The sequence below is a fragment of the Oncorhynchus gorbuscha genome, linkage group LG15 (genome assembly GCF_021184085.1).
Source record: "Oncorhynchus gorbuscha isolate QuinsamMale2020 ecotype Even-year linkage group LG15, OgorEven_v1.0, whole genome shotgun sequence".
Lineage (NCBI taxonomy): Eukaryota > Metazoa > Chordata > Actinopteri > Salmoniformes > Salmonidae > Oncorhynchus > Oncorhynchus gorbuscha.
In genome coordinates, this window is record NC_060187.1 from 64,695,883 (window position 1) to 64,709,394 (window position 13,512).

Here is a 13,512-nt window from a genome sequence, read left to right on the forward strand (position 1 = left end):
ACACTTCTGAAGGAAATGACTTCCAAAATGGCACCATACCTAATGTCCTCCAAACAAGCTCAAAACTGGAAAGCCACCATCTGGTTTTCCATGGAGATTCTCCACTGTCTGTGCTCTAAGTGGAGAACTTAAATTCCGTTACTCTCAGATTGCCCTGTTAAGCACACTTTTGCAGAGGTTTTGTTCGTTCTTTGACTCCTGGCCTCCTCCAGCGCATGAGGCTATAGAACATGGGGTCAAGAGTTGGCCATTGGGCAGAGCAGGTAGACGGGGGACACTTTCCCCAAGGTTAATTTACTGTATGTGAGAAACGTCACTTTTTTTCCATTGCAGCCGTACCTAGAACTGCATCCCAAGGGATTAAGGGGAAAAAAACAGGCAAAGTTGTTTACCTTAGACCAGTGAAACAATTAGCCACAGCCATTCCTCAGTCTTTATGGATAGTATTTGTGCTTCAGTGTGTCGTGAAATAGCTGATCTCGATCTGTCAGTGAGTGTGTATGTGTGGGTGCCTGCATTCAGCTGTTGAATGGGTGGAACTCATTGAACAACTAAAAAGAAAAGAGGGTGGAACTGCTGGTGGAGAACGCCCAATAATAGCAAGTGGAAACAGGTGTCACTACCTGCTTGCAGGCACCTGTCCTGGGGTGGAGAAGACCAACCAGTTTTCAGTAAAACTAACTAAATGATGGCACCAACACACAGATGTGTGTGACTCATTGAGAGGAGTTCCCTACACTCAATGTTTTGCCCTTCCCAGTGTCTCTTAGAGAGTGTGAAGAGGTTGAGAAATCGATAACACTGGTCTACTGCGGATGCAGGACTCTTCACACCATCTCAAAACACTTCCCACCAGTCCTGGCTACAATGCAGTGGTGAACGGTGTATAGATTGGATCGGAAGAACAGAACAGAGCTCCGCTAACAGTGCCATTTCAACCTGGCAAGGAAAGTTTGAGAGACCGTTTAAGTGGTTCTGCTACAGATCTCAGAATTTTTTTCCCTCCTTTTCCAGTCAAATGTTTGAATGCACCTTTCACGTGAGAGTTCCAAATATCTCTAACGGTTGCCCCAGTGTGAGTTTTTCTTTTTATGCGGGTGATGTCAGAATGCACAAACTGTTCCAAAATGTGATTGTTATGCTGCAGGACAGTTTACCTGCACTGCCATCAAACCAAGGCACACTGCCTGCTAATTATCTATGGGCTATGTTTCAACTTGTCGATTTCAAATTCTTTTCTAAAAGCTTTTTCTTTTCTAACAGTTTGAATTGAGGTGTGTTCCGCCTCATTATCGTACAGGTGGGTCTAATGCTGATTGGTTAAAAGTGCATTCCAGCTGGTGTCTATTTCACAAGTTACCACCTGCTAAATCTATGGCGTTAAAATGCCTATTTACTCTGTTCCATCTGATTGCGCGATCCACAGTTTGTCAGCACAAGCAGGGAAGTTATAAACTTGATCTTCACAAAAAAAGCATCTGGACATTCTCACATTTAGTTTTCAACAGTGTAGATTTGTATAAAACTTGCTGTCTGTCTCTCTGACATTTGCAACATTGTTTCAATATTCAAATTTGATCTCCAGCTGTCTCATAGTAATGAAAGTGTAGGGGTCGGTAGTCAGGATGAGAAAGGGACAGGCATCTTTCACAGCCAGTCGAAATCGTGAATCAGCTGGTGTCATTTTTATGTATATATACAAAGAAATGTCAATTGAAAAAAAGGTAAACAAAACGAAGTGCAGCTAGTTTGCAGTCTTTCCGGCGATTGAGTGATTGTGTTAGCTGTGTTGTTGGCTAGCTCCTCTGAACAGCAGTGTCCTAACGAGAGAGCACATGTTCTATGCCAGGCAAAATCGTGCATCATTAGCTCATTGTTATGGATGTATCCAAATAAATGTCACTAGAAAAAAATGCAGCTACTGTTATTCTGGCTGCACTGTTTGACGTGACTGTAAGTTAGCCGTGGTTGGCTAGCTAGCAAGCAAGGCATAAGAATGTTACCAGCCAGTATGGCAATGGACCATTTAGAATGAACGACTGGGTTGCTTCCATACATACAGAACAAAAAGACTAAACGACTGGGTCACGTCTTTGGCAACCAAACCTATAGAACGAACGACCAGCCGGCTTGGGTAGCAACCCAAGTTTTGTTTCGGGACTATATCTTGTGCAAGGATGAAATAGTATGAATACATTCAGCAAAATAACGTTTTTAATGAAAATATGTCAATCATTATTTTAATGTGTTCGTAACCCGTTGTATAAAAGTGATAATGCCCTCGAAACTGGTGTTTGGAGGATATATTTGTTCAGTTTGCCGGCCCTCAACATTGTTTCGGGCCTAACAACACCCGTGCAAATATATCCTCCAAACACCGGCTTCTTTGGCATTACCACTTAATTAATTCACATAGAAGTAGCCCATTTCACTGTTGTGTACAATTGAGGCATTACTGAGCCGGACAAACTTCTCTCTTCAAGAGCCCAAGCACATCCTAGTGTTTACCCAGATCAAGGATGCAGAGATTTGCGTATTTTTAATCAGAACAGAATGTTTTTCCCCCTGGTACCCGCATGGCCTTCATTGATGTTTTCCTTACTAATGATAGTTTTGGACATGTGTGCGTTCCTATCAAAGTATAAGTGCCTTATTACGTTATCATTATAGTTTATGTACATCATGTTGTTTCTACTGTAGCACACTGTATTTATGTATGGAGCATAATGCATTTACTGTTGTATTCACATGTTTTCAAGTACTGGTGGCAAATCATGCATTCTGGTTCTTGCATTCTTGTACACATTTTTGAAGGTTGTACTGATTTATGATGAGCTAATGCTAAGCTATTTGCCAGCTATGTGTGGCACCATGTTTGTTGACATCAAACAATGCATTCTGGTTGTCACGTAAACATCTGTCAGACTAAAGATGTTATAACAAAATGAGGTGAAGGGATAGTCCACTCGTCTTTCAAGTAAACTTCCCTAAGGGACTAAGTTATCACACCCACTTCAAAGAGCAATACTGCAAACAGATCCAACTCATATTGTCACCTCTTATCTTTGGTTGACGTGGGGGGACAAAAACATGGCGGCGCGCACAAACTACCCATTGTCAGATTACTTTTGACTTTTAGAAAGTGTTTTACTCAATTATTTTCATCACTAGTAAGCTCACCCGTGTTGTGATGAATTGTAAATGGTAATTGCTATTAACTAATTCATATTATGGTTTCTGTCAGGCGAGAGTTAGCTAAATATAACCGCTTGTGTTAGGTCATTCTTTCCTCAGCACTAGGACTAATGTGGCCTACATCTTCCGGTTTGGATGAGAATTGTGTTATGCCGTCACTACTTCTGTGAATGTCTGAACATTGCATCCCAAAATAAACTGCTCACATTGAGGACATAACATTGTAAACACTGTGTTTGTGCAAAAATGTTTCTGTGAAAAAAGTGTGGTCAGCTCAAAGTCTGACTGTTGCGTCAATCATAACTAGACGTTCTAAAGAGATGTTCTAATCACACTGGTTTGAGCGTACGCTGCAGGGATCACTATAGAATGATCACACCTGCGTGTTCGTACATATCAAATAGGTAAAACAGGAACTTTGAAACGCACACAAGATACAGTAAAACAATGTTGGATTGGACTGAGCCTGTATTCTATAGGTTCCCAGAAGTCAGTGGGATGACAAACACAGCCCTCACCCTCAGCCCCCCCCCCCCTTTTCTCCGTCTCTCTTTCTCTCGTGTCATTTTCTTTCTCTCCTGGTGTGTTCCTCTCCTCCCTTTTTTAAAAATGGTAATGCTGCGGGAACATGTTAGAGCACCCTGGCCGAGAGTCGACTCTACTCCTAAAAGCTTTCCTTTATGAGCGCTCACGCAGGGTTTCCAAGGCATTGACCGCCATTTGCCGGGAATCTGGTCTCTGCTAAATCATTTTAGAGATGGCTCCAGGTTTTCACCACAACACTCAGGGTCTATGATTATTGTTATTGCAGTAATGAGGTGAAGGCTGAATAAAAACATGTGCACTGTGTTGTCCTCTCTGTGCACTCACCCCCATTTAGGAGATTCCAGATAAGCCATGAACCTTATTCAGCTGATGCCTATGCAGCTTTCTGCTGGTATTGCCTTGACTAATGCCCAAACCATGACGAATGAAGCTGATGCAATTTTCTGTGGAGTAATATAAACAGCTTGAATCCTTGGATGACTCTTCCTTGTGGGTTCTGGATGGACTTTGCCAAAAGCCAACCATTTCGTGCTCTATCAAGTCTGATCCCCTGAGGTAATTGGGTGGTGGCTTAAAATTTGCACACACACAAAAACAGAGTGGAGGGAATAACTAATTTGCATGTAAATACACTCACATGTCTTATACACCCACACACCATCTAAAAAATACCAAGAGAAGCAAAGAATAATCCCAGCATTACAAGAAAACAATCGCACACTAATGTGGAGGGAGGACAGCTTTTGAGGCTTGCTCTATTTGTGGTTCATGCCCATTGAGTGTGTTTCATTCTCTATTAACCACACACACACACAGATGAGGCAATGGCCATTGGTGCTGCTGGCGAGAGTACAGTTGAAACTGCTGACTGTCTGGACCATGCGCTGTCAGTGACCCTAATTGATATCCTAGACTTTTTCTTCAGATAACACTGTTCTGAATTCACAGACCTTTCCAGGCCTCCGATCTTGAGAAAAATGCTCAGAGTAAACATTTCACCCTGTGGTTGTTTTCACTGGGTGACGTTTGAGTGAGTGTGTGTGCCGGAGTCCTGTTGGGGGTGTGTGCGTCAGTTGATTGCCGTGTGTGTGTGTGTGTGTGTGTGTGTGTATGACATCTTGGATTCTGCCAAATATCTTGAGTAACAAGCAAATGCAATGTGTCTAAAAACCAGGCCATTACTTTCTCTTGCTATTCTACCTGTGGTGCTTTTCTCAGCTTTCCTGAAATATTCCTCCACTCCATGAACTGTTTAAAAGGCAGCCAAACACTTCAAAAGATATCCACTTGAAGCATGTCAGACCCAGGTTGGCAGCTCTCTGAAATGATCTCCTCTTGTCCTAACCCTCTCATTACCCTCTTTAAAAAACCTCAGCACGAGAGCTTTGTGTGTATCACTAATTTCAGCCATATTTCAATAATTAATGTGAAGGGTTAAGCAGCACTACTGCAGCATATTCATTTCTATGTATTTATTTTCCAGTGGGGCAGTCCATGGGGACGCAGGCTGGTTTGTCATGAAAGGGGCTCTATGTGACGGCTGATTTGTGCCACATATGCTGTTAAACCTCAGTCTACTCTCCCATGGCGACGGGGCTCCTGCGCCGGTGTGTCACCACTACTGTATTTAAACACCGCTCCCCTGCGGGCTCCAGACTTGTGATCAAGAAGCCCAGCATGGCACCAAGCCTGAGCTTTCCCCCCTCCCTCTCTCCATCTTTTTTTATATTCAACAGTCATTACGGGTGCATAAATAAGTAATGCAGGATCAATCAGAAAGAACCTGGCCTGGAGGGAAGCAAAGGTACTGTATAATGGGGTTATTTGAATAAGGGGCCTTTGTTTTTTGGGGGCCTCATCAGAAAAGGCCCCCACTTGTCCCACAATGGATCGGGCTGTTAATTGAACGCCTCCTGATGCAAATTGGTCATAATTTATGGATGGTTTGTGAAGGGACTGACAGAAATCCTTTTCTACTGTAAATTGTGCTCGCAGTCTGACTCCAGAATTCAAGAGGCTGTGTTTATCGGACTCATTCACTGCTGCTCTCTGTCGCTCCCTCAGCGACTGCATCGGTCTCTTGGTTTTTATTCTCTCCGACTCACTCCTCCAGCTCACTCCTCCAGCCCTTTTCTCTATCTCTCTCATTTCTTTTCTCTTCTCCCTCTCCTCACATTGGCAACTGCCCGTTCCCAGCCTCTAAAGCACTAATTTACTTTTCATCGGTGTGTGCTTATAATTGAGTTTTAATCACCGTTTTACATCATGTTTTGATATTTAAATCAGCCATGTCAGCCAAGAGAAGGGGCTTTTCACCACGTTGCCATTCACTGAATTTGATGCTTAAAACACATTGAAGTTTGATTGCATGTTCAACATTAGCGCCTGGTTCTTGAGCGAGCCAAAACACCTGCAGACACTGTTTTTACAGGACCAGCTGAATGCCATCAAGAGCTGATTGATATTTATCTGAGATAGGGATAACTTTGTAACAGTCATTGGTTCTTGCTCATGGCCCTTTATACCAGTGTGGGCTAGGCAATGAAAAATGTATGTAAGCCAATTCGATTCAAAATTAGAACAAGTAAAATTGCGACTACCAAGGGAAGGGAACAACCCTCAAAACAGAAAATGTGTGGACTATCAGATACAGAAGAACATTGTCTTGCATATAGAGTGGTTTTCTGCTCCTATGGGATCCGTTTGGGTAGAGCGAAAGACGAGACCAACTTGTAGAGTCAAATGATTCTGCTTCTGAGCAGTTAGCTGGCATGTCGATGTGAGGTTGAAGCACCGGTTGATCATTCCGGATCGTTCTACCACCCCTACTGAATGAATGGAAACGTTCCCACGTTCCTCACTGCTGGTGGAAGTGAGATGGAGATAAGCAGGGCTTTAGACTGAATCAAACTAAAGAAACCAAACCAGGCCTCCGCAACACCACAAACCCCTCAACTACAACAGCAAAATGAACTTTTGGAGACTTCTATAAACACTTGTCTTCTGTTTTCTTGTTATTTTTGTGTGCCTGGCTGGAATGGAAAACAGATCCAATCCCTTGACATCTCCCAGCTTTGAAACCTGAACTCTACAGTCTTTTCTCAGATTATACCGCAAGCACCACATGAGGCACGGATTAGGATGCATGAGGCTCGCTCGTTCTCTGTCTCTGTCTCTCTGTCTCTTGTTCTCTCCCTTTCTCCCTCCCTGTTGGCTGAAAGATTGTGAGTGATGTTTAGCAAGTCTGCAGCCTTTGGGAAGGCTTTCGGAGTGGGCCCTCTCTTTTTAGCTTGTCCGTGACGGTCTCCAAACAAATTGTAACACTAAGACGAAACGCGAGCTGGCAGCCAGCGTGTAAACCATTGAAGCTCTGAGGAGTTGGACATTTTTTTTGTTCTTCCTTATAAGACTCATTCCCTATCTTTTCAGATGCTCCCCGTGAATTTTAGTTGAGAATGTTAAAGCATTTTGTCGGTGTGTGTGAATTGCTGAGCTCCCTCTGTTGGGAGGGTTGGGAACATACCCCTGAGTCACTGCTTTGACAGGCTTTATACTTTTTGCTCCACTCCTGTATTCACTTCATGAAAAGCCATTGCATACAATCTGGAATCTCACCTTTTGGGATGAATTTGCTCCTTCAAAGTTTGTAAAAAAATAAATGGTTTCCCCACCCAAGCATTAACCATCATGACAGCTAAATTGCCCCTAGATCATTGCTATGAGTCCGTCAGTCTTTTCACCTCTTGTAAGGAATGGTTCATTTTTCAATCTTTTTGGTGCCTGTTTGATTAATTTGGTGGGAATTTAGAGGGAGGCAATTATTATTTCAAGTAATTTTTTGCATTGCTTAATTATTCAATGAGTACCCCAAGCTACTCTTGGGATACTGTATCACTAGACATAACTCAGGAAAAGTAGCACTATTACAAAGCTATGTCAAGGACAAAACCAGGAAATGAACGCAAATAGCCTACGTATCCATGGACTGTGGTATTTTGTCATGTATCCTCCGTGACATTGCGAGTTTGTCTAGTTCATTCGCTGCATGTCAGCCCTTCGTGTTCCCCATCCATTAACGATGCTCCCTTTATCTTTGTCTCTGCCCTTCTGACGGTATGAAACCAGCTCGGTAACGAGGCCTGCCATTTAAAAGTCCGCTGCTGGCTGCATTCAAGTGTCACCTCTCATTACAAACCTCTCTATGTGTTTCGTCTCTCCTCCCACCTTCTTCCATGGTCTCAGTTTTAAGCACTGTCTGGTCTGCAGGACACCTTATCGGAACCTCCACTTTTAAGTTCAATGCAACAGGACATGTTTTGGTAAGGAGAGAACACGGTACATCAGAAAGGGAAGGATTTATAAAAGTGCTACTGCTGTCCATTCTTATATTCTTTCCCTTTTTTCCCCCTTTTTTGGCTAGATCTATCTTGTTTCCGCACAATTGCACAGATTGTAATCTCATTCTGGCAAAAAAGCCCAACTTGAAATGAAGCCATACATCACAGAGTAAACAGCGGAACGGAGAGTGAGAGAGGGAGCGAGAGAGTGAGCTGAAAGAGCAAGCTGAAAGAGCGATTCGGAGGGAAAGGCGGGGATGGGGAGCATGAATTGCCAAGGGAAAGGTAAATAAACACTGGCATCAATCAGTTCACAGAAGTCAATCTAACTCGCCGCCATCCCCATTCTCCTCACAAGGATGTGACATTTAAGAGAGCGATGTCCTGTTTCTTTAAGGCCTAATTAAACATTCCATGTTGTGCCAAGAGACAGAGGCACCCAGCCTGCAAGTCCTTCCCCTGTCGTTGTCCATTTCCCCTAAAAGAGCATTCGGGAAACTTCCTGAAAGTACTAACCTATCGCATTAGAAGGGCGATTCTGGTGCCCTCTAGCTTTTGTGTGTGAAGACCCTTAGCGTGTTTGGCAGTGCCCTCCCATGTGCCCCATTGTGGGCAGTCTATTTGCCAGCAGTGTCAAGCAGTAGTAACTATGGTGACTGTGCTCTGAACAGCGAGAGGTTTCAGAGCCCCCAGGGAGTACCACTGAGCTATCTGAATCTGGGCGCGTAGCAGCCCTTGTTTCCTTGCAATGACTTTTTTAAAGGGTCATCGAGATGTAAGAAAAAGCATCTACTGACATCAATAGAAAATACATTTTCATCTCATATTTGCTAGTCTGGACAAAGAATGAGGTAACGGAACACTGTCTGCACTGACAAAAGCACACAATACAGGGCAAATTAGCGGTGTGGTAGCACGTTTATCCTTCTGTGCTATGCTAATTGTGTCTGCATGTGTTTTCAACAGTGACAGAAGTGAGAGTGCCTGCATATCTAACCTGCTCACTGTCCAAGGGACACTAATTATACCTACAATGAGATTACCAATAGGTTAAACAAAATGAACATTTTCAGATGCTCTACTCTCTCCCAACTGTCCTTATATCCCCGTGGCATGATTTTTGCAATAACACTGGAAGCTTTAGCCTGAGAGGTCACTCAAGCAGGCTTGAAATTCTGGGCTGCTACAAAGAAAAGCCATATTCCCTGTCCTCAGGGCTTGAATCAAAATGCTCGGCTTGGGTTATATGGAACAAATAGGCGCCCTCCCTGTGACTGCATGTGCTGTATTCTGCCTCGACTAGCACCTGTCTGCTTATCAGTGCGGCAGGCAGGTATTGAGCTTTTGCAGATGACAGAATTGCTGGGTTCCATCTCTGAGCCTTGAACAAAAGAATGAGACTGGAGGGAAGGGAAGGGGGGGGGTGTAATTTCTGTGAAAGATGGATGTCACACAGAGGCTGAAAGTAGGACAGCTCTCAGAAGGACAGTGGAGTGACAGCGCCAGGGCAGGAATGATACCTAATGTCAGACAGTTCTTTCTTAATTCGTGGGGAATCCTGACCTGAGCACACCTGCACAGACATGTTTATTCATCAGTCTCCTGCACTCTGGGGTGTTGCGTCTGCAATGTTTTTCTGTTTTGATAAAGAATTAGTGGAAGTGTTTCTGATGCGGTGCACCTTGAGTAAAAATCTCATCCCTCAAGTTCAGCTGTGCATACACTTCAAATACAACCTTTACTGTTGATTAGCAGATCCCGAAACCATTGTTTTTGTTTCTATAACCGTGGATGCACACATATAGATAGATGGATATACACTGCTCAAAAAAATAAAGGGAACACTTAAACAACACAATGTAACTCCAAGTCAATTACACTTCTGTGAAATCAAATTGTCCACTTAGGAAGCAACGCTGATTGACAATAAATTTCACATGCTGTTGTGCAAACGGAATAGACAACATGTGGAAATTATAGGAAATTAGCAAGACACCCCCAATAAAGGAGTGGTTCTGCAGGTGGTGACCACAGACCATTTCTCAGTTCCTATGCTTCCTGGCTGATGTTTTGGTCACTTTTGAATGCTGGCGGTTGTTTCACTCTAGTGGTAGCATGAGACGGACTCTACAACCCACACAAGTGGCAGGGTAGCCTAGTGGTTAGAGCGTTGGACTAGTAACCGGAAGGCTGCAAGTTCAAACCCCTGAGCTGACCAGGTACAAATCTGTCGTTCTGCCCCTGAACAGGCAGTTAACCCACTGTTCCTAGGCCATCATTGAAAATAAGAATTTGTTCTTAACTGACTTGCCTGGTTAAATAAAGGTAAAATAAAAAATATAAAAAATAAAAAAGTAGTGCAGCTCATCCAGGATGGCACATCAATGCGAGCTGTGGCAAGAAGGTTTGCTGTGTCTGTCAGCGTAGTGTCCAGAGCATGGAGGCGCTACCAGGAGACAGGTCAGTACATCAGGAGATGTGGAGGAGGCCGTAGGAGGGCAACAACCCAGTAGCAGGACCGCTACTTCCGCCTTTGTGCAAGGAGGAGCAGGAGGAGCACTGCCAGAGCCCTGCAAAATGACCTCCAGCAGGCCACAAATGTGCATGTGTCTTCTCAAACGGTCAGAAACAGACTCCATGAGGGTGGTATGAGGGCCCGACGTCCACAGGTGGGGGTTGTGCTGCCAGCCCAACACCGTGCAGGACGTTTGGCATTTGCCAAAGAACACCAAGATTGGCAAATTCACCACTGGCGCCCTGTGCTCTTCGCAGGTTCACACTGAGGACATGTGACAGTCTGGAGACGCCATGGAGAACGTTCTGCTGCCTGCAACATCCTCCAGCAGGACCGGTTTGGCGGTGGGTCAGTCATGGTGTGGGGTGGCATTTCTTTGGGGGGCCGCACAGCCCTACATGTGCTCGCCAGAGGTAGCCTGACTGCCATTAGGTAACGAGATGAGATCCTCAAACCCCTTGTGAGACCATATGCTGGTGCGGTTGACCCTGGGTGGCTGGAGTTTGTCAGCAGTTCCTGCATTGATGCTATGGACTGGCCTGCCCGTTCCCCAGACCTGAATCCAATTGAGCACATCTGGGACATGTCTCGCTCCAGCCACCAACGCCACGCCGCACCACAGACTGTCCAGGAGTTGGCAGATGCTTTAGTCCAGGTCCGGGAGGAGATCCCTCAGCAGACCATCTGCCACCTCATCAAGAGCATGCCCAGGCGTTGTAGGGAGGTCATACAGGCACATGGAGGCCACACACACTACTGAGCCTCATTTTGACTTGTTTTAAGGACATTACATCAAAGCTGGATCAGCCTGTAGTGTAGTTTTCCACTTTATTGTCTTTAGATGCACTATTGTAAAGTGACTGTTCCACTGGATGTCATAAGGTGAATGCACCAATTTGTAAGTCGCTCTGGATAAGAGCGTCTGCTAAATGACTCAAATGTAATGATGTAAATGTTTAATTTTGAGTGTGACTCCAAATCCAGACCTCCATGGGTTGATAAATGTTGTTGTCAGCACATTCAACTATGTAAAGAAAATACTATTTAATAAGAATATTTCATTCATTCAGATCCTGAATGTGTTATTTTAGTGTTCCTTTTATTTTTTTGAGCTGTGTGTGTGTGTGTGTGTGTGTGTGTGTGTGTGTGTGTGTGTGTGTGTGTGTGTGTGTGTGTGTGTGTGTGTGTGTGTGTGTGTGTGTGTGTGTGTGTGTGTGTGTGTGTGTGTGTGTGTGTGTGTGTGTGTGTGTGTGTGTGTGTGTGTGTGTGTGTGTGTGTGTGTGTGTATCGTCTGTCAGATCAGGTCTCTACTGTCTCTACTGATCAATTCCTCAGCCCATCTGTCGGCCAAGCTTACTCACAGGGCAGTGCAGTCGGGAGACGGACCCTCACAGTAGGTGTCTTCATTAAACCAATCCCTCCCTCCACCTCATCCTCCCACACTCCCCGTCCTGGCCAAAGTTAATTAGAAGATGTGATCCCCTTGAAACCCTCCCCCTCATCCCCAGCACCTTATCGCCACCAATGTTTTTCTCGCACGGCTGCTTGAATCATGGCTGTAGGTGTAGTGGCTGGTTAGCCACCGCCCAGCCTTCTTTAGCTTTGTCTCATTCCTGCTGTTTACTCTGAAGGAGTGGTACGGAGTGGAAACTGGCTGCAGGGGGTTGTGTGGGGAGAGAACGGTGTGGATCGGTTGTTTTCCCAGCGAAATGGATTTGCAGTGATGGATTGCATCAGTTGAGCCCTACAGGACGCTGCCTGTAGCTGAATCATAGCTTTAAACAAATTACGTGGGCATAGCGGAGCCGTTGTGCTCCTTGCCCAAACTCAAGACCTGGCTCGTCGAGTGCACTGCCAGGGCATGCATGCCAATTACCCCTGCTGACTTGCCAAGAACAATGAAAGAGAGAAAAAAATAGAGCTATTTGCTCACTAGCTGAGGCAAACACATTTCTAAAGCACCATTTCTATTCACTAAATGAGTCAAAAGAAACAGTCACGCAATGTAATGACCATGTTTTTTCGTGGTAGGTTATGGACTGCATCCATAGGCCAAGCCACATGTGAAAGAAACAAATCCTAACTGCGTAAGGCTGGCAGTTTATGTTCTGTGCTCTCCGGGATCCTTGAAATGTCACTACCCCCCATTGAAGTGAAAATGGTTTAGGGTAGGGGTGATGGTTAGGATTTAGGGTAAGGACAACCCAAATATCCCAGACTGCACTGACCAGCAGTTTACCCTCAGAGTTAGAGAGCTGAGACTTCCTCTTTTTGGGCTGGTAGGGTTTTTCTTACCTCACCCTGGATAGCAGGATTCACTGTAGTGTGTAGTCACACCATATTACCCTCTATCTGCCGGTGAGTATTTGGATCAGGATTCACTTGCAATTGTGGCAGTCTATTTGGGGAGGTTGACAGTTCTGTGTATAGTGTGGCGGTGGTAAAAAGTAGCAGTTATTGGCAGAAGTTGGATGGGAAAGTTCCTTGCAGTCTGGGTGGTCCTGAGGGATGAATAGGTCTCTATTGCAATGACCCCTCATCACTACCCTCGGGCGGTGTAGGCCTGTCTTCACATAGATTGGAGGGACTGCCATAGGAATATGTAGAGGGCACGGGATCTGAGTATTAACTTTGTTGTTTGTATTGTCTCCATCTTTTTCTTGACCCAGAAAAATGCATACACACTTTGAGCTGTTTTAAGACCGCTCAGAGTGGCAGTACATAACAAGGTTAAACTCCTTTTAATAGCCCCGCCAACCCCTCCCCAACCCGAGCAGGGAGGTTGAGGCAGGGCTGCATGACCTGGGCCCTTGCTTTTGGGTCTGGCGTGAATTAAGACGAATGGAGCCATCCGACTGCCAGATGATGAATTGCAGTCTGTGGGAGAGCCTCTCCTTTATGTAAAAGAGGCACTCGCAG

General features: G+C 44.8%; 1 protein-coding gene across 4 annotated transcripts in view; it reads left to right on the plus strand.

Moving 5' to 3' along the window:
- Positions 1-13,512, plus strand: part of LOC123997764 (semaphorin-6D-like) — a 132,333-nt gene that overhangs the window by 32,682 nt on the left and 86,139 nt on the right. The window lies entirely within an intron of this gene.